This window comes from Mchenga conophoros, linkage group LG13 (assembly GCF_057382185.1).
Source record: "Mchenga conophoros isolate Kocher_MC1m ecotype Shallow Benthic linkage group LG13, M_conophoros_male_GT1.1, whole genome shotgun sequence".
In the NCBI taxonomy this organism is placed as follows: domain Eukaryota; kingdom Metazoa; phylum Chordata; class Actinopteri; order Cichliformes; family Cichlidae; genus Mchenga; species Mchenga conophoros.
The window spans coordinates 2,366,637-2,388,519 of NC_140538.1; the positions used below are offsets into that span (position 1 = coordinate 2,366,637).

General features: G+C 45.0%; 1 protein-coding gene across 1 annotated transcript in view; it reads left to right on the forward strand.

Moving 5' to 3' along the window:
• The first annotated feature begins 1,678 nt into the window (after window positions 1-1,678).
• The window catches only part of LOC146560645 (bone morphogenetic protein receptor type-1A-like), a 40,684-nt gene continuing 20,479 nt past the window's right edge, over window positions 1,679-21,883 (forward strand). The window contains exons 1-2 of the mRNA XM_085296051.1: window positions 1,679-1,971; window positions 18,404-18,502. The gene's annotated coding sequence lies outside the window, so the exon portion shown is untranslated. The remainder of the gene's footprint in view (window positions 1,972-18,403; window positions 18,503-21,883) is intronic.

Below are 21,883 nucleotides of genomic sequence, written 5' to 3' on the forward strand. Positions count from 1 at the left end.
TAGCTGATCATTAGAGATAGGCTGATCATATTTAAGATCGAAGCATTAATTAATGGCAGGACTTCTTTGAGCAGTTTTGTAGGAATGGGGTCTAAAAGACAGGTTGATGGTTTGGAGGCAGCAAATATTCAGAGAAACAAATCTCTTTCATTTTTATCTGTCATCAGTTTTCTGTAACTCCAAACGAAACACATGACTGTCACACCCACACATCATACTCATCATCATCCTCATCGTCTGACCATCGTCATCATGATAACGATCGTCGTTCTTGTTGAGCGATGATAATGCTGTTCGTTTTGGAGCCACCAGATGGAGCTAGTACCCTCTCCTGATTGCATTTCAAAATAAAAGCCTGCGGGTTTTTGAGCAGCAGAGATTGGACTCAGAGAGGAGTGAAGAAGGGAAGAGATCTCACTCTGCCACCAAAAACAGCTCTTAGACTACATCACTGACTTTCTAGGCAGTTATTTTTGTTAAAGCCCCAGATTGCCAGTGGCTAAAAATATAAAGTAAGTTTATAAATTATTTTTAAATCAACTTTCCAGATGTATAACAAAACCTCAGATACGATGCTGACTCGGAGGATTGTGTATTTATGTGTTTTTGTAAAGATAGAAAAAGAAAATATGTCGCTCAGCTTTTAGAACCGACAGGAAGCCCAAACATACATTTGTATCATCAAATACCATGTTTTGAATTAATAACATTTTATTTATTGTTTTAAATTAGCATTTGAATCAGTATTACATATACCTCATATAATAGTATTATTATTATTATTTGCAATGGTGAAGCTCAGCATTTATACTTTCTTTATTTTTTATTTTGCTGAATCATTGAGACTGAAATAATTAGAATGAGATTTTACAACATGTGTTTCCTTTGCCCCCGAAAATACCAAAAGAAGACAGTTCTTTATAGTCATAACGAACGTGATGATTTATGTCATAGTTCATTAACATAAGCCAAATCACAACCACTGAGGCACTCATTTATTTGTCCATATACTTTTATTTATTTATTATCTCACTCCTTTTGCCTCTTCTTATTGTCCTTGTCTTCAGCGTTGTGCTGCTCTGTTGTTGGTTAATTGGCCCCTTGGGGATAAATAAAGTCTTCTGATTCTGATGATCAGGACCAGGTAATTCTATTTCTAGATTGAAGGTTTTTATTTGCAATTTGCGCACAGGACCAACAGTCCATGCACACTGGAATTATTGTGCAGAGCCCTCCAGGTCAAGTTACACTTTTTACAAGATATAGACAAAGCAAATAAAAAAAGGAAAATAGAAATAAAGGAAGGAATGTAGCAATCATAGTGAGGGTGGTAATACACTTCCTAGTACTGGATTAGATTGGATTGGATAAAACTTTATTAATCCATCGGGTGGGTTCCTCCAGCAAATTCAGTTCAATTGCACGCATAACATTGCACTTATTAATGAATCCTTCATACTACACACATGTTCTAACTTGCAGGTCATTCAGGTACACAGGATGCAAATAATGCTGGACAAAGAGAAAAAGGAAGAAAATAGAAAAATAATTGTTTGGGTTTTTTTAAGGAGTGAAAATAGGAGAACGCGAGAGCCTCACACCTGGGCCACTCAAAACCTCAGGTCCTCTGAAGTTACCTGAGAGGTGAAACAGTGAGCGCGTGCAAATTTTCCACACACCCCTCGTTCCGACCGGAAGTTCGGCTGGGTGTTTTGTGCTGCACAGTGAGTCATCGCGAGTTCAGGAGACGATCTCTGCCTGGTATTCGCTTTTCTGTCCAACAGCAGCGCAAACCCGCAGAGGCGAGCGGAGCGCACGGAGCGGGGGACGCCAACGAAAAACGTCTGGAAATATAGATTTCTGTGCGGGATAACGGAGGCTGGCGCGAGCTCGAACCGGACTTACAGGATGAAGTAACGCGGGGGAAAAAGGTTCGAACATCCAGGAGACAGTAAAGACACAGGAAGAAAGGTGAGTCAAACGATCCCAAACTTCAGTCCAGACGGCGGATCTGAGCGTCGTCTATTTACTGGAGCACACGCACTCCCTTAGGATTTTTATTTTTCAGTGAAGCAGCTTTAAGTAGACCCGTGTGTGTGTGGGTGTAAAATAATTTTAGTGTGTTTAACTGTGGATGTAAGTTAAAAAATGAGAATTAAATTTTATCCGTGTACAGATTTTATTTCTGTGCCAGCAGATAGACGCATCCCCTCCTTCTCTAACTGCTGTCGTGGAAAAAAAAAGTTGGCTGTAGTTTTGCTGCAGCAGAAATTTGGCTCGTTTTTGATTTAAAAAGTGACAGATTATCGCTTTAAACTCACAGGGGCTTTATTTAAACCCTAGATTCGGACTATTTTGGGGTGTAGGGGTGTTTTCGGGGGCGTTTGGTGAAGTTTGTTTCGGGAGAATTTGTTTCCAGCTCGGTTAGCCGCATTCCTGTTAGCGCTGCTAGCTCCGAGTTAGCTCTGAGCGGGTTTAAGGTGCTGAAACGAAGAAGAAAAACTGGTTAAAGTTTGTTGTCAAAGTTTTTTTACGGCGCTTTTCGTTGCTGACCTTCAGTGTTGTTAACCTGGTTAGCATCGTGGGCTGGGCAGCCGTGTTTCTGTATGTTTACCTGCTTTAAACTCTGATTTTTGACCCACCTGAGCAGTCAGGTAAAGCCACCTGTGAGCTCCAGGTTTCCAGGCTGCTTCGGCGTGTTTTAAGGTGGTTTTGATCTTAGTTCTGTCTCTTGTTTATTCCGCCATGTTTCTCGCTTTTAATCATTCACGTGTCTGCAGCTCATAATCAATACAGTTCACTGATCGACTAATCGATTAACTATCGCGGCTTTTATGTCTTTGCAATCTGAGAGGTTTTATAAGGCAGCATGAAAGAGTCACTTTTATTTTCTTGTACCTCCTTAAAAAAATCTTAAAGTACTTGTTTAAAATACTTTAAATTTAAACTAAGGCCATTTCCTATTTTTAAAATGCGCGGACATGGGAGTAATCTTTCCAATAATCTGTTTATCAGACATCACAGATTTTAAATCAGCTTAAAAAAGTGCTGCTGTAGTGCAACAGCAGGATGAAAGAGTTCCCGGAGAGGCAGCTGATTCCTGAGCACCTTTAATGTGATGTCATTCACACCTTTCTCTAATAAAAAACTAAACACCTGCACATCCACCTGCCCAGCACTGTGTGAAACAGTGAAGCAGTCCTCTAATCCAGGTGTGTCAAACTCATTTTACATTTGGGGGGGGGGGGGCTTGATTTTTAACTCACGGTTTCTGTTAAACTGCAGGATCTAACATTCAACCACATCTGGCAGCTCATACTGGGAACAGTTTAATCACCTGTATATAAAACCATTACTGGAACAGCCCAATCATGAGGCACATTCATCTGTGGCCTTGATTCAGTAGACGTCCTCCAGGTTTCGTTGCAGCACAGACTCTCAGGGTGTTTGCTCATATGAAAATCTCAAACACGAGGCCGACACTGTAGGAGAAGTATGTGGGTAAAAGCGAGCACAGTTACCTGGACCAGTTTGTTTTATTCAGTAAAAACGGTGTGTGAGCTCTTTAACGATGCTCTGTCATGTTCAGCTCATATGTGCGTTTACTCACCCCTGTCGTGTTTGATCATTGATGACCAATGCAGAAATAATAAAGAGGAGATTTAACGTCACAACAATAATAATTTAATCCAAGTGGTCTTTAGAGTCCTTAGAATTCTCTTAAGATGAAATGTGATGTGAGGTTTTCAGAGTCGTTGTGTCAGACGTTAGTGTGAAATGTAAAAATAACTGTTGAAGCGTTTTTGGCTCTGGAGGCAGAGCGAGTCCAGATGTGCAGGGAAAACACTGAAGCCCGAACTGCCCGCCTTGTGTGGGTGAATGACATGAAATTGCCAAACATTAGTTTAATTTACAGCAGGAGTGGGCGATATGAGTTATGTCACAATATTTCTAGAACATTTGGGATCATCCTACCAGTGATGCTTGCATCTCTGCAGCAGCGTCTGTAAATGTAAAAGCAGTGACTTTACAGACAGTGACGAGGCGTTAGCACTGGAGTTTACATGTGTTTACATGTGATTTGCAGCATCTGCTCGATGGTGTGTGCTGGGTGTTGAAGTAGCTCCTGCTTTAGGTACTAAATCATCATCGTCACAGGCTGCTCTCGCTCTCAGACATGTCTGGCCTTGTCTTGCTGTTGCACACATTAGGGAACTTAAACATGACAACATGACGCTATAATATCAGTCCAAGTTTTATACCAGCGTTGGTGCCGATGATATGATTATAGAGGCACATGGTCGAACATCGCCTGAAGAGTTTGTGGCATGAGAACTGCAGCGTGTTGGGATGGTTGCAGTAAAATCCTGCATGAAGCGATCCTCGTACATGCTAACGACCGTCTGTTTGATTATTAGACCACAACCTTTAGATATACAAAATACACGAGTATTTGGGTGTTTGGTGCTGATTTCCTGGTTGTTTGCATGTTTGCTTACTGAATATGGATGCAGGGATAATAACACACATATTATTTTCACTGTAAGCCGACTGCTGATGCCTCGAATGGGCCTCAGATAAACATTTTTGACCCGCATCGCTTTAGGTGGCGTCTTTTAATGGCTGCTGAGGAGAGGAGGAAAACCTGTTTGGCTGCCCCTGTGAGACCTGGCTGCTGGCATTTATCTGCCTCCTGCATATGGGTCATTAAAAGGTCTTCAGTGACAATCAGGAAGAAGAAGCTTTAGAAATGTTGCCGAAAGTAGATGCCAACCCTCTGGGTCGTCTTCTTTGTTTTGTCTTTTGCTGCGTCTTTAACTCTGTTAATGGTACAGAATCTTTTAATATTGTTTAATGCCTGTTTGAGTATTTTTAAAAGCCTGTAGAATCTGTAAAGGTGTATATAGCCTTGTAGGGGTTTTTAACATGTTTAGAAGCTTTAACTGTGTCTGAGTTCTGTTTAGTGCATCCAAAGTCTTTAAAGAGTGTTGTGTTTAAAGTCTAAGGGTGTCTAAGCTGGATGTCCGTCTGTGGTCTGTTGAGTAGTTAGCTTTGAGATGCTAACAAACAGAAACCAGACAGTCTGTGCACGCATCCAAACCTCCACAGTGTAAACGGCTGAAACCACCAAATGATGTCTTCAGGTTCCTTTTTCCTGCCTGCAGCCTCACGTACTCTGTTATAATAAATATAAAGCATCATTTAAGTTTCCTGTATTTTAAAAAGGTCTACAGAAAGCATCGATGTCGTTGTTGCTCTCACAGCCTCTACCTTTGCAGGCCGCCTCCTCTTCCTCCTCCCTGATAGGGAGCAGAGGCACACGGCAGGGCAGAGAGGGGGTGTTAGAAATTAAAATCTAGTATTATCCGTATGTCAGGCAGCTGTACATTCCTCAGCCAAGCCCAGATCGCTGTAACCGAAATAACACTGACAGCAGGCGAGTGAGCGAGGCCACAACAAGAGAAACAGAGAGAGAGAAGGGGGGGGGGTCTGAAAAAGATAAGACTGGCAGTCGCCGCCTCCTCCACCACCTCCTCCTCTTTGTGTCATAAAACCACTGAATCTTTATTTTTTGAGTCATGTTTATAGTTTAAAACAAAAAGAAACATAAAAAACTCTTTAAAGTTTCAAGTGAAAGTTGTTTTTGTTTTGTTTTTTAATTCTTTTTGTCTTCTTGAAACCTAAAGACGTTCCCAGGGATTTGTGATTTCTTCTGTTATCCCATAATTAAATGATCTATACTTATAAAATGACACCAGTCCTCTGCACTGGGACCAGACCAGTGTATAGAAAAACACCAGTTAATGCTAATGGAGTCTTGCAGGGTAGCTGAACCCTGTGTCCTTGTGCAGCCACAGATTACATTTTCTTAGCCAAGTGTGCAAAGGTGTGTTTGTCATCTTCAAACAGTCGTCCGTTTAATCACGGACAAGCCTCACGCTTTTATTTTGAAAGTTTGACTTTTTATCAAACAAAAGGGGAGGGGGCATTAGTGAGCTCTTTTGTGAATGGGGTCCAGGTCACACAACCTTCCCAACCTCCAAGCAGTCTGAGATGGCCTCCCCTTCCTGAGCCTGAGGCTACGTCCACACTAATGCGTCTTTGTTTGAAAACACACTGTTTTCTCTCCGTTTTGGCCGCCCGTCCACACTGAGACGGCGTTTTCCCCGAAGGAAAAAACAGCGTTTTGAAAACGCTCTCGAAAACGAATACATTTGAAGGTGCTTATGTGTCGCAGTGTGGACAGAGAAAACGGAGACTTCATATCAGTCTGCTCCAGAGCTTTTCTTCTTTTTTCTAATTCTCACTCGCTTTTGCAACTTTGTACTTTTGTGTTACTCGCAGCAACGACTCCACCTCATTGTGAGTCCATTTAACAAACTCGGTGCTTTTCCTCAACATTCTGCTGCCACGTTTCAAAGAGACGGAAGTAAATAAGCGGCAGACAGAAATGAGGCAGGGCAAATCTTCTTGCGCTTCACACATGTGCAGCACTGGAACATAAGCGTTTTCGGCCATTTCAGTGTGGACGCACAACTCTGTGAAAACAACTGAACACGCTAGTGTGGGCGCGGAGCGTTTTCAGACGAAAACGCCATTTTCAAATCTATCTGGGCCAGTGTGGACGCAGCCTGAGGGAGGTCTTCCTTCCCACTGTTACCAAGTGTTTGCTCACAGGAGGTCGTCTGATTGTTGGGCTGTCAGTATTTACAGTATAAAACACCTTAAATGTGACTGTTTCTTGTAAGTTGGTCCTTTGCAAATAAAACTGACTTTAGCTGAACTTAAAACATTGAATAATTCTGAAGTGCACACTCAGGCCTGTGAGTCCCGTTCAGCCATGGCTCATCTCTGCCATTCAAACACACTTCGTATACTGAACTGTACATTTATTGTCTTTCAAGAAGTCATTTTTATTCAGTGTTTTCATAAAAGCCTCATTTTTATGCATTTATGCTACTATGGAGAACACGTGAGTTGAAGGACCAGTTGGAAACCTTTATCCAGCTGCTGATGTTGTCATTGCTCAGCTCTGCAGTCTGAGTATCACTGAAATGCAGCCACGTGCTCGTTTGACGTTTTCACTCATTTCCTCTCTTTCCCCCACGAGCTTGCTCCCGTCTCTGTTCCCGGCCTGCACCACTACACTTGAGCCCCGTTCCCATTCGTACCTGCTCGGATCGACTCCCCGCGGTTTTCAGGGTTTTCCATTAGGTCATAGTACCTGCTCGCCAGGGGTCCCAAAGCGATTCGTACAGATATTAAAATGTGACGTTGTCAGGCTGCATGCCATCGATTGGCTGGTCAGTGGCGTCACTCGATGAGTCACGAGCGCGTCTAAATCACGAAAATCAAAACCACCATTTTTGAAACTGCTCAACGTGGGAAACGGCTACTCGTGGTCCCCGGGTCTGACAAAAAGCCACGGACCGAGCAGCAGGTATATCGTCGTGACCGCAACGTGAGTCACCGCGCCCTCGGTTATGTCTTCTCAGGCGCTCAGAAAGAAAACCAGAGGAGGTGAATCACCCTGGAGACGGGCCGTAGCTGTGATGGTGGTTGATGTGGTATGGCTAAAAAATCCCAGTTTGAGTCTGTGATACAGGAAAATGCCATCCCTGCACACACGTCAGACTGTGTTTGTGGGAATTTTGTGTTCAAACTATAAAGAAAAGAAGATGATTGAGATAAATCTGACTTTTGAAGTTTGTTGTCCCACAGATAAGCCCTGTCCTTGTATTTGAATTTTAAAACTCAGACTCGCCGTGTGGCTCGGGTGGAAGAACGCGTTACTTTGCTGGTTTGTCTGTTATTAACCCTTGTGTGGTGTTCATATTTTTGTTACTCAGCCAGTGTTCATGGGTCTGGTGGACCCGCTAGAGTTTTGGCTTTCCAAATTAACACTATCAAACAATTTTATGTTAAATTACTCAACAGATGTTTACTTCATCCCAATTACAAACCATATGAACAGCAAACATGGTTAATTTTTTCCCTTTACCTTTGTTAGATCACATTTATGAATTAATGTGCTTCTCGTTTTTTGTTTTTTTTTTATAAAATGTTATAAAAAAATAAATCCGTTATAATCAAGTGGAGTGAGTGTAAAGACACAACACATTTACACGTGAAGCAATATGTTTCACAACTAAATGACATCAGCTGCTCATCAATGGTGATATTAGGCCCAGGTTTGTAAAACAGGGGGAGGTGGTGCACACACTTATCCCACACTGTCCTGATGGCAGCTAGCTTGTCTCACTGCCGTCGAGCTGGTCTGTCGTCTCGGTTATCAAAACGGATAATCCTGGAAATTTTGTGGAAGTTTTCCAGAGACACTGATGCACGGATAGGTTCTTGCCGGTTTCTGCATCCCACAGGGATTCTGTCGATTCCCCTTTGGACCTTAAAACTCCTGCAAGGATAAAAACCCCAAAGTAGGCCTTTGGGGTTCTTAGATTAATTTGGTCTCCTTCCACCTCTCTCCAAAAACACACCTTCCTTCTAGATTACTGCAATCCAGAATAATTTTCTGGATGGAATCTGGGATGAAAAGCTCAAATGAAGACTTGATGTCCTGCACATGAGTAACTGCCAGCCGTGTTGGCCCTGGCTGATCACAGTAACAGCTCTGCAGGGTGGCTCATTTCTTGGGCAAGAAGACCATTCAATTTCACCAGTTATTGACATCCATATTTCTTCACTTGCTGTCTGGTGGGCTTGTTCTGGTCCTGGAGCTGGCTGCAGATGGGGTACTCGTCTTCGTTTTGTTACTAAATGATGCTCAACCTCATCCTCTTCTTCAAAGTCACTGTCAGACTCTGAATTTTCAGAAATGTGAAATATTCTGAAACCTCTTTGTCAACATCATCATCTGAAGCCCCTCTCTCTTCCAAAATCAATTGGATGGCCCTCGCAGCAGATAATCTTTTGCCATCTTGATCAGTTGTGATAAAGAACCACACTGGCAAAGTCTTATTTATAGTATTATGCCCCTAATTTGCAGGTGGGACAGGGTATGAGAAAATAAAATTTGGATCCCTCAAGAAAGAGGGTAAAATGTGCAGGAATGTAAGAGCAGACGGTGTTGATAGTTGAATTTTCAACAATGTTGCAACTTTGTGCGGAGCAGGAGGGGAAGAAAACACTATCAGCAGCACCAGAGAGGAGGAGGACAGAGTGTGGGAACACAGGACCTGCACTTTCAACACTTTTATTAGACCTGGGTCCAGTGGACCCGAACACCTTGTATGTAATGTAAATGCGTGGGGGGAGGTACAGTATGAGGTCACTGAAAATTAGTTCAGATTTATGTTCTTCAGAGAAAATAAGCCAAAGCCAATGAATTTCAGGTTGAAAAAATAATTAATTGTTTAATTTTTCTTTTGAGAAAAACTGAAAACGGGTCTCACAGACCCGAACACCATACAAGGGTTAAATAGGATTAGATAATGGATGAAAAAAAAAAAAGAACAGCAGAAACTTTTCTCTTCATCTGAAACACGTCTGTGAGGCTTTTTAAGATGTCGTAAACAGCTCTTGGTAAATGGCCTGTATTTGTATAGCTTTACTACTCCCTAAAGACCCCAAAGCGCTTTACACATCCAGTCACGCACACATTCACACACTGGTGATGGCAGCTACAGTGTAGCCACAGCCACCCTGGGGCGCACTGACAGAGGCCGGGCCCTCTGACCACCACCAGTAGACAACAGTCTCATCACATGTTTGCCAGCTTCAATGTTCAAAAGTCAAACCATTATTTTTAGCAGCAGTGTGTGGACTAACAGGCAGCTCTGGCCTGTCTGATTGTTTTTGTGGATAAAACTGGAATAACAGAAGATCCGGGACTCTGAGCGGTGTGAGCCACGAGGTGGTCAGAGGAAACGCTGGCGACGTGTGTGTCGCTGTTTCACATCCATGCAGTCGCCCAACAGAAGAAAGTATAAACGAGAACACAAAATTATTAATATCAGGCGCAGGCGGCTGCAGAAACTGTAGGCGATTTGTTAATGATTCATTATTTGTGAATCATCGTGACACGGCAGCTAGCCGCTGGTTTTACAACGTCAGGTGACGCGGTCGGTGGTGGGTGGGGCCTTAAAACTCACGGCCCAGCTCGCTGCTGGAATCAGATGTTCTGTTAAAGTTGGCGTGCTGCTGTGCGACACGCTCGCGGCGTCTGATTTAGGGTTTTCATGCTCAGTTTGTGTCGTTTTGATGCTCGGGGTGTTTGTCTGGTGCTGGCGTTATTTCTCCACGATAACCTTAAACACTGAGGCAGGCTGATGGTGAGCAGCGAGCACACAGGAGAGCTGAAAGCAGTCTTCTGGTTGTTCAGGCTCCTTTTCGGGCCCAGCTCTGTTATTAAAAGCTGCTTTACAAACTCACTGAGCTTCCCCCCCCCCCCATCTGTTTCTCCTCCTTCCCAGCGCTCCGTCTCAGTTTTCCCTCTCCTGGGAGACTTTCCACCCTCGGAGGTTGAGCTCGGGGATCTCTCCCTTTTCCTCTGCTCTATTTCCACCTCTCCTTTTCCTCCTCCTTCCCTCCCTCCATCCTTTTCTCGGAGTGGGTTTCCAGTCTGGCAGGCTGGGGATCAGATTACTCGGAGTCTCGGAGGCTCTCTGGCGAGGTGGCATTGCTGGAGGAGGAAGAGGAGGAGGGATGAAGGTAGGAAGGAGGAAAGGAGATCGGGTTTCACATCTCCAGCGCTCCCTTCTGTCTGCCTCGCCTCCCTCCTCCTCCTCTCCCCCCAGCAGCCTGGAGACAGAGTGGCTGAGCCAGGGAGGAAAACATGCAATCCACCCTCCTCCTCCTCCTCCCCCCCTCCCCCTCCATGCGGCCAGCCTCTGTGCAGATAAATAAAGGCAGTAAATGGGAGCTGAGCGCACAGAGGGACGATTCTTCACCTCCGTCCCTGCAGAGAGATTTCATGTCCTCCTCCTGAGCGTTTTTCCTTCTCCTGGATTTGTGGCAGAGGTCACTCGGGTGTAGATGAATCAGTTTGTGTCCATGCGTTACTTTTTCTAACATGGTGACCCAAAGTGTGGGCCGAGGACCCCTGATGGGCTGCTTGGATACCGAGGAGGGCTCGGGCTGATTTATAATGAATACTGTTTAAGGAATATATATAATAAAAGTTTGGTTGGAGATTTTTCTAGGTGAAATCTTTGATGGTGATTCAGATGATTTTTCTTTCTCACTCAGGTTTTGTAATTTAGTGAAAAATGTCTTTGAAATATTTATATTTTAACACAAAGCTGAACTAATGAAACATTTTTTTTTACAAGTAATGTTTAATGTTCTTCCTCTTCTGGCCTGTTTTTGATCCAGAACTTGTTTTGTGTCTTAATCTGGAAAATAACGATGTATGATGTAAATCACCCTGAAGGAGACGCCTCAGCTTCAGCTTGTGATGCTGAGAGTTGTGTTAAAGGTTTGTGTTGTCAGAACATAGTTTGAACTGGCCTGCAGCAGTCTGTGTGAACGACTGAGCTGCCCACCCGCTGCTTCTGTAAGCATGTAAGCCTGCAGCTTGTTGGATGTTGGAACGTAGTGTAAAATGCTCCCTATGAATTCCCAAACTGATGAATGCAAATAGCTGAATTTATCGACATCAGCTGAAGGTCGAAACCTCCTCTATGCTTCGACCTCGTCCTTCCTCCAGCGGCTCCAGCAGACCTTCAGTGGTATCGATCTCAGCTTTAAATACACACCACCCATCCCAGTAAATAATTCAGCAGACCCCCCCCCCCCAATGAAGACAGATGAATACCCTCTCTGCTTCACGTCAAACCGGCTCTTTTAAATGTGATTACTCGTGCGGTCATGTGACTGCAACGAACAGGGCTGATTTCCTCGACTTCAGATATCTGAAGTCTCACCAAACCACAGCAGAGGAATCGGAGCTTTCTGTCCCCTCATCACAAAACCTCGTTACAAAACAAGACTTTACAGTGTTTGAAGCAGAGTTGGTGTCACCAACTGGCTCCAGTCAAGTTTGTCTCACTCTGGTATTATTGTGGGGTCTTTACTTTAAGTGATTTGGTGCTGTGTAAAGAAAATTGAAGTGAAATTTCAAGCATGAAGTAAAGATGATGTATTGGAGCATCTGCAGACCAAACACACATTTCCTGGACATTTATAGACAGAAATGATTTCTTTAGTTCTGTTTGACCACAGCTCTCTACATAAGTATGACTTCATTCTGTCAGTTTGTTTTTAGCAGAAGTTAACTAGTTGAAGTTAGTCTCCTTTAGGAAATCTGTTGTTGTTTAAAGGAAGTCTGAGGTTGTCTGACTGATTCATAGGAAGAACTGTCAGACGTCTGTTTCAGTTCCTCCTTCATTCTTCAGGCAGATTTGTTTTTCCTAATCCTCCTAGCTGGTGGGGGCAGTGGTGATGGCCCCTGACCTCCATCCTGACCCCTCCCCTCCGTGTCCAGCTCGTTAACGGAGCCGTCTCCTCCCCACCTCGATCGTGGACTCAGGATTCAGGTGACGGTGGATCTCTGCCTCGGTCCTCCAGCCTTCATGCTGTTTGCAGTAATCAGTTTTGCACGAAGTTTAATGTGTGCACTGGGTTGTTCTCAGAAATGGCTGAATCTTATAGACCTACACAGCGAATAAATGCCTGAGCAGCCCAGGCTACCAACACACAGACAGTCAGCAGGTAACCGTACAATCTGTTTTTGTGTTTCGGGGGAAATAATTGTTACAGCATCACGAGCATCCAGCAATCACACGTTCATTTAAACTCAGATCTTTTTTCCTCATAAATTCAACTTTTTTTATCTGTTTTTTGTGAAGGGTGTGTTTGAGTTTGGGCTCAAGTTTTTTGAGTTTCAGAAGACCGAAAGCTTCTACGGCACTTTCTCTATGTGAGAACGACAGTTCATCGTTAATCAGCTTCATTGAAATTGTTGTAATCTGCTCTGAGTGCAGGTGGAGGCGTCTGCTGGACTGAGCTACAAACGTCGTCGGGTTAGTTTAGACACAAGTATCAAGCACATTGTCGTACGTATTAGTAAAGGTTGGATTTCTTTGTCGTCTTTTTAATGTCAAAGCAGAAAATCTTATGCGTGAGTGTCACATTGGCGCTCCCTCTTCATTTACTGCCCTGTTCCCACTCTTTCTTTTGCCAGTTCTTAAGTGGTGAAAATAAGCAGAGTCTGGTTTTTAAGTGCTTTAGAAGTTTGAAAATAAATCTGAAGCTGAACTATGCAAACTGTTTGAGGACCGAGCCGTTACAGCCGAGTGTTTACGGTCCTTTTCTGTCTCAGTCGGTTTGTCTTGTACGACCGGCACCCCTCAGTTTTCCCACTCCGCCCGGGGTCTGTGAACACAGCGCCGCTCCCTCCTGGTTTCTGCTCGTTAATTTCAATTATCTCTGGCTGCCGGCTGCTGTTTGCTTTGATGCCATTAGTGTCTCATCCCTGCGCTCGTCTTCCTCTGTTGGTTTTGTGAAAGCTGGGATCTGAGACGTGGGACATCTGAACGCTTTGCTTCCACTTCCTTGCAGCGCCGTCCAGCCCTGCGGTGCACGCTGAAGACTCCGACGCTGTGGAAAATGTAGGTGAACAGCTCAGTACACCTGTCACCGCTGCAGGTGAGACAGTTGGAGCAGTTTCCACATGTTAATTGTAATCTGCCCGAGCATCACTAAGAGCATCCGACAGGAAGACGAGTCACATCATCAAAGTGCAGAATTGAGGTCAGGAGGGTTGGGTCAGGTTAAAACGTCATTGATGCTCTTAGCTCCTCCCCCTTTAAGGAAGCTGTCTTCTGATTGACCGCCCCTCGTAAGCACCGTGACCAAAGGCAGTGTTTGCATTTGTAGTATTCCACACGCACGGCTGATTGTCGGGCTGCAGCGCCTCGTTCAGGGTCGATCCTCTGATGTGTGTTGTGTTCGGGGGTGGTGATGTAAAACGGCGAGTTTGGTGGCCAGCGGCACTGGCGGTTTCTTTGGGAATCAGGTTGACGCAGTGTGGCCTGAGGCGAAGCAGACGCACAAGCGCTATAGCGAGGCTTCAGCGGCGTTTAAATGCTGGACTTTGTTTTCTCTCCCCGCTGCAGACAGACCTCCTCCTGAGCTCGTCTCCTCTCTGGTCCTGCCATGTGTTTGTTTATGTGCCGGCACAGCTCGGGCGCTTTGCCCGTCTGCTTTCACACAAGGACGACTGGTTTCACTGCTTTCCTGTTAGACTGTGGTTTCACAGCATCTCACACGTCACTCAAACGCTGGAATTTGCGTGTAAACATCAGCTGCCCCGGAGCACTCTAAGCCCAGTTTAAAGCAGAGCTGACTGTGGCGGCTGATTATTAAAAATGAGTCTTCAGGTGGGCCATAAGGCAGCTTTTTAAACTGCTAGTACATCTACACGTCAGGTGATCACAATACTGTGAACTGTCTCGTTCAGTTTGTTTTGGACAGGAGGAACGACGTCAAGGCCAAAGCTGTGAGAGGTGTGCATGAGGTACACTATCAGAACTACAGCTCCAGCTAAAGGCAGGTGGACTGGACGTCCAGATCTGTTTATTGTCCTTATCTGACCAATAGCGTGGCTGCTGATGTTCACTGACAGGCTGTGCAGGCAGGTTCTTCTGTTTTGAGTAACTTACCTGTTTGAATTTAGTTAAATGTCCAAAATAACCTCTTCAAGAATGAATTTCAGCTCCCATCTGAATCCATGTTTATATTCTAAGAATAATTCGGAGAGGTGTGTGTGTGTGTGTGTGTGTGTGTGTGTGTGTGTGTGTGTGTGTTAATAACATGCAGTCAGCATGAACTGAGCAGCTTGCTGTTTCTCCCTCCCTCTCTCTGGCTGTCGGGCTTCCTTTAAATAGCTGGTTGGTGTAAACAGCTCGCCGTGACGGTAAATCATCACGGGCATCATGAGCACTCACCCAGAGCTCACTGTCACCTGACTGGATGGATGGCGGGCTGCTTCTCATTCACTTCTTAAAGGAAACAGCCTCCACCTTATGACCATAAACATCCACGCTGTTGCGTCTCCACAGACCTGTAAACACTGCCACATTTGTCTTACTGCCATAGGATCTCTGTTTGTTTTTAAATAAAGTTTGGAGTTTTATTTTGAAAGGCCGAGCAGAAATGCAGCTGAGGAATGCTTTGACATGTGACTGATGTCCACGCCAGGATCAAACTGGCTGTGTGAGGCGTTTATTTAACCGCCCTTCTGACTGAAGAGGATCAGAACAGATGATCTCACTTAGAGTAACACAAACATCGCCACGAGGACTTTCTGGCTCTGAGTCGTTGAGACCTTCAGTTCAGCTCATCTGGTCGAAACGATTGATTTCAGCTCGAGTCCGATTATCAGAGTGGAAGCGGTTTGTAAGTTTCACGCAGTCATGATAAAGCATTCAAGCAAGCGTGTTGTTTCCCTCACGGCTTTTCCAATGTGCACTTTTTTTTTTTTTTAAACTAGGTCTTTTTATTAAGAGGTTTTCCTTTTATACATATAAACATATATATTATACATCTAAACAGGAAGAAAAAAGGATTACAGATCTGTACATTCGGGTTAACTAGTACATTTAGGCTGTAAAGTGGGTTCAGAAATGTATCTTCAGCTGTCAAATAAAAGGAGAAAAAAAGAAAGAAAAAGGGAAATATAAACAGATGTATGATATTTCCCAAAGTAACACAATCCCTGCAAAATAATCCCATTCATTCCCACCCAGGTCACTGCCCGACACCTGAACACTGATTTCCACACCTGACATAAGAGAGTTTGCTGAAAAATTCTTATCGATTTTGAAATTTCCCAGTAGAGTTCTGGAGTGAGTGTCTTATTTGACGCCATGAGGTCATATAACCACAGTTTGTGAGTGGGGGGGGAGCGTCCTGCCACCTCAGTAGGATTGCCCTCCTGGCTAACAGGGAACAGAAAGATGTCGTCTGTTTTTTTAGAGGCGTAGAAGCACCTCATTCCCACTGATGCCAAACAGAGCAAGAAGGGGGCCAGCGTCACACTGAGAATCCTGGACAGGTATGAAAAACATCTGTCCAGAACTGAACGAGACTGGGACAAGACCAGTACATGTGGACCAGTGAGGCTTCAGCAGTTTTGCATCTGTCACAATGTGGAGTGATTTCAGGATGGATACGGGACAGTCTGGATGTTGAGAAATGGGCTCTATGCACCGTGTGAACTGGATTAAACAGTGGCGGGCGCATAATGATGTTGTGTTGACATGTTTGAGTATGGAGGCCCATGTTTCGTCAGAGAAGGTTACGTCTAGGTCTTCTTCCTACAGTGTCTTGAGCTTGGATAAAGAGGTATGTCTCAATATGTCTGTGAAGGTTCTCAGTCATCCAGGTCATCGTAGTCAAAGGAGCTTGCAAAGAAAAGCGTCTGGACTTCTTTAAGTTGCTTGAAAACGTTTCACCTCTCATCCTCTTCTCGGATGAGAGGTGAAACGTCTTCAAGCAACTTAAAGAAGTCCAGACGCTTTTCTTTGCAAGCTCCTTTGACAGGTATGTCTCAAATTTAACATTTTATTCTAAAGCAGGGAAATCAGCCCTCTGTTGGTTGGATTGAGTCGTAGGATAGTTTCTAATAGTGGAGGCTTGAGCCTGGAGTCTGGGAACAAATAAAGTGCCTGGTTTGCAAGTATCTGAAAAAGTGTGACGGTGGAAGAATATATTTGTTAGCAAGTTGTTCAAATGATGCTGGTTTGTTGGCTATGAATAGGTCCTTAAAGCAAGTAATTCCACTTCTGTGCCGCTCCACAAACCCACCGTCCTGGGTCGAAGGTTTAAAGAGATGGTTAGATGGGGCTGAGAAGAGTTTAAAGTATGTCCTAAACTGGCCCCATATTTTTAATGAGTGTACCAGTACGGGGTTGGGGATGGAGTTGAACGACGAGGATGAGAGTGGAGAACAAAGTGCAGCTGGTAAGGATATACTGTTGTCACTATGCAATTCCATACTCAGCCAGTCAGTCGGGACGGGTATTAACATCTTCATGGGGACCAAAAATTGGTAGTTTTACTATACTTGTGGGGACATACAGCCCTCGTGGGGACCAGGATTTTGGTCCCCTTAGGTTTGAAGGCATTTTTGAGGCTCAAAATGTGGTTTTAGTGTCAGGGTTACAATTAGGTTATGGTTAGGTATTTAGAGTAAGGGTCAGGGTTAGGCATTCATTTTTGATGGTTAGGGAAAGCATTATGTCAATGAGATGTCCCCACAAGGGGGGGTGTGTGTGTGTGTGTGTGTGTGTGTGTGTGTGTGTGTGTGTTCCTGTCGGCCAAGCTTGTGACCGCTCTCGTCCTCGGACATCTATTTTCTCCCCTTCTCTTCTATAATAACTCACCGCTGACGGGGTTTTCTGCCACACACACACGCATGCGTCTGGTTTGCTATCTTCGTGGGGACATCCCACTGACATAATGCTTTTCCTACCATAGTAAGAGCCCGAACCTCTAGCTGAGTATTAGTTTTGGCAGCTGCACGTAGGTGTAGTGTGAGGAGGAGGGACTGCTCACTTAGGGCCCTGACCTTTGACCTTTACAGCAGTTTGTTCAGATTTGTGTGATTAGTAATTTGCTCTGTAGCATTTTGGACTACTTTCACAGTTTGAATGTGATTTTTATTTTTTTACATATATTTTATATACGTGTGTGTGTGTGTGAGTGATTTTACTGGATTTTAAGCTCCATTAAAGCTCAGACTCACTCGCTGTTTAACTCAACTCGAGCCGAAGAAAAAAAGGCAACAGGTGGCTGTTGTTGTTATTGTTTTTTATTATTGTTGTTGTTGTTGTTACTTCTACAACAATTATTATTTCTGGTTTCTGGACTTGGACCTGACTCTTATTTTGTCAGACTGGCTGTGGTGTGAGCAGCTTCCTGTCAGTCCTCGGTGTTGGACTCTCCTCCTCTCGGCTCTCTGGGTGTGAATATTAATTTGCTCTGAGGACATGGGCCTCCTCGGCTGCATAAAGCCTCCTTTGAGGAGGCCTCTGCGCTCAGATAAAAAGGCTTCTGTGCCCGAGGAGGCGAGGAGGAGGCTCCCCGTCTGTCAGCCACGCTGTTCCACTTATCTGACATCAACACTGAGCTAATGATGAGCTGCGTTCATGCCCGGAGAGCTTAAGGAGGATTTTTTTTTAAAGGTGGTCCTTCAGAGGGTGCACAGTCTTGGAAGGTGGCGTTTGGTCCTCGAGGCTCCTGGGAACACTTTCATCAGTCAGTGAGGACGATGATCCGGACTGATTTGAACCCGTGCTTTCCTGACCTCTGTTTGGGTTTTCAGCCAGGCAGAAAACGCTGCCGCCTTAATGATGATTGATGATGTTAATCAGGTACACGTGCTGCAGGTATGATCATCACTGAGTTATAACCATGTCGTTGTTTTCCTCTCTCTCAGCTGCCGCCGTGATGTTGGCTTGATCTGACTTCTACACTACGTTTCCCATGGAGCCGTGTACCGAGAGGCACATTATTCCACCATGGACTCAACAGTCAGGTACACACACACACACACACTACACTACACTACACTACACTGATGTGTCACATCTGCAGAAAATACAAACAAACTTTATATTTTGTGGATGGCTGCGGTGATTACTCTGATTGCCTGGGCCTGTCTTGCGCTTCAAGGAGATTAACCTTTGACCCTAGGGTTGTTTAAGAAAAGGCTGGCCAATCAGGAGGCTTCCTGGCTTTTAATTGCAGGCTCTGATTGGGTCATTGGAGCTGTCATGTGGTTTGATTAACAGCAGAGCAGGAAGAGCACTGATTACAGCAAGCCGATGGCTGCATCGCCATCAGTGTGTGTGTGTGTGTGTGTGTGTGTGTGTGTGTGTGTGTGTGTGTGTGTTGTAGGGGAAGTGTTTAAGAAAAGCTCTGGAATGTGTGTAAAAGGTTAAATCTCCCTCAATGACAGTTTTTTTTTTTTTTGTGTTCTCCGGTTTGATCGTCTCTGTGCTGTTGATCTTTTAAAGGTCAAAAATGTTGACAGTCAGGTTGGAAAGGAGGATCCTGTCAGCTCGGCGCTTCTGTCTGATATTTTTGGGCTGAATCGTGACACACACACCTTAGTACAGCCTAATCAGAGTGGGCGGGGACGCATGCTCGCACCGCTTTGCTGCCGTTGCGTCCGGCTGGCCTCGGTCAGTTAGTGCTGGTGTCACTGGGTGTTTGAAAGGATTAGACGAACACGTTAAAATGGAAAAAACAGTTTTCTGTGATGGGGGCGGGGCTACAGGAGTTGGAGAGGCATTATGTAATGTCACACCAAATTAGGGCTCTAACTAATATCGAAATACTGCTCAGGTCTCAGCAGGGGAATGAGTTACTGTGAAGATGATGATGATGATGATGATGAAGGTGGCCTCGCTGCTCTTTGGGCTCTGTAATCATAATCGGGTCGACAGTAATGCAGGTAACGTGCTGCGAGGACTGCCGGACGGTGTTCAGCATGAAGACGTTTTCATTTCTTTTCCTCTTTTGTTAAAAGTGAAAAAACTTGAAGCTCCTGTTTGTTTGTAATCTCTGTGTTTGGCTCGTGTTGCCTTCAGGGTTAACTTTGATGCGACGCAGTGTTACAGCTGCAGACGGTCTGATTCTTTGGCTTCCTTCAGTCGGTTATTCACTGATGTTTCTGAAAAACAGCAAAGCCAGCTCGTTGTTAGTGTTTTATTATCAGCGTAGCTATCTGTGACAGGACGGCCATTAGCAGTCAGCCTGAGAGAACACTTTATCAGACGCTCACGTAATCGGCTGCGTCTGACATTCGTTTGCTATTTTTGGAGATTGTTGACATGTTCTTTGTCACTCGGTTAAAGCTGGAATCCTGACTGCAGTTGAACCCTGTCAGGTTTGCCCTGCGCGCCGCCGCATGTGAATGAAGCGTGGAGGTGGGGGGGCAGAGCTCCTCGGGGACATATGGGAGCGATTTGGTGCTGCAGACTGGCCGGCTCTGTTTGAAGGTCTGTCAGCGAGCTCAAACTCAGACGCCTGAGTCACCGCGCGCTGAAACAAAGGCAGCAGTCGGCCTGGTTTCAGCACGCAGTCACATACTTCGAGGAAAGTCACGAGTGGCGACGAATGCTCGGGGAAAACTGAGTTCATCACAGCTCGTGGATGGATCTGAGATAAACAAACGTGGAGAGATGAAAGCAGCAGCAGTAACAACAGATTAAAAGTGTATATTTCACCTGTTTTGAAATAATTTAAGGCCTCACATCGTTCCTGCTCTCAGGAGTCGACAGAAGGAAGCTGTGAAAATGTTAATTAAACTAATGACTGATGTCATTACTGTACAGCCACCTCAGTGGACGTGCTGACGATGAGCACTGACCTGGTTGGCTGATTAACCATCATTAACTGCAGTGAAGCCATGAGTGAGATGTCCCAGCTGTTAGTCTAACGTCCAGGCGTCCATGCAAAGAAGATTTATGAGCTTTAGCTGAAACTCACGATCAGTGATTTCTAAACTACATCTCAGTGACGTTTTGTACCTCAGGCCTAATTGCTCGATCGTGATTGGACCAGTAAATACACCCTACTATATGATGATGGACCAGTGTGCTTGAACCAGGCCAGTGCTGGTTAGTGTGAACACTGATCTGTCATTGAGTGATACACTGATGAGTGCAGGGCATCATTAACAGTGTCACATGGCTCTTTAACAAACACTGGCAAAAAACACACTTTTTTGGCTCCGTTTATTTTTATATCCATATTTGCAGTTTACACACACACACACACACACACACACACACACACACACACACAGGACCACCTGTATCGTGTCGTTTGTGGCCTGGCTGCATTTTCAGCGTGACACGGTGAATGAAACCATCCAGCCTCTCTGCACAGTCCAGTCTGACCAGACCACCCACACACACACCCACATACACATGGACACACACACCCACACACACATGGACACACACACCCACACACACATGGACACACACACCCACATACACATGGACACACACACCCACATACACATGGACACACACACCCACACACACATGGACACACACAAAGTTACCGTCATATTTTAGTTGTATTGTGTGTGGGAAAACTTGTTGGCGCTCAGGTCTCTGTAGTTTCCCCTCCTTCATACTGGGATGAGACGGTTTTAGCTCCACCAGAAACAAGCTGCACATCCTTCAGTGCACTTTGGTGCAGAGCTGTGCAGCCAGTCTGAACTTCTGTTAATCCCACCAAACAGAAACAGACGGTCGTCAGTGAACAGAGCCCACCTGCTTCTGTCTAACATGGTGAACATCTCCAGAAGCTCCATAGAGCCTCGTTTTCTCTGGATGAGCTTGAGCGTGACCCCCCCCTACTGGAAGAGGACGTCCAGAGAGTGAGAGTGTTTCTGTTTGTAGCATGGCTTCACTATAACTGTAGAGAGGAGCCCAGGGCGGATGGATGGGCCAAAGATCTGTGATAACTGTGGCAGGATGTGATAAACGCTCTGTTTAAAGAAGGAAAGTGTGGAAGCTGAGGTTGTTTGATCCAGCATGAGGGGAGGGTAACGTAAAGCACAGTCCCATTTAACCCCGTTTACATTCAGCAATGATAGAAGTGTTTCAGTACGAGCTGAACTGGTTGACTTCCTAACGTTTGTCGTGTTCTCCTTTGTGATTCTTTATATTTTTCACAGGTTTTTCTGTGTTTCAAATATGTGCTAAAATTCTGGACCTCTCCTCTGCTGCGTGGTGAAATGCCAGCAGGACGCTGGTTTCCTGGCCCGGAGAGCTGCAGGGTGGGGGTCGGTGTTTTCCATTACCTGCTCCCCACATTCCAGCAACATTTGGAGGAGGAATGGGGGGAGGGCGGAGTGAAAAGCGAGTCTGAGGGGGAGGTGAAGGAGGAGGCTGTT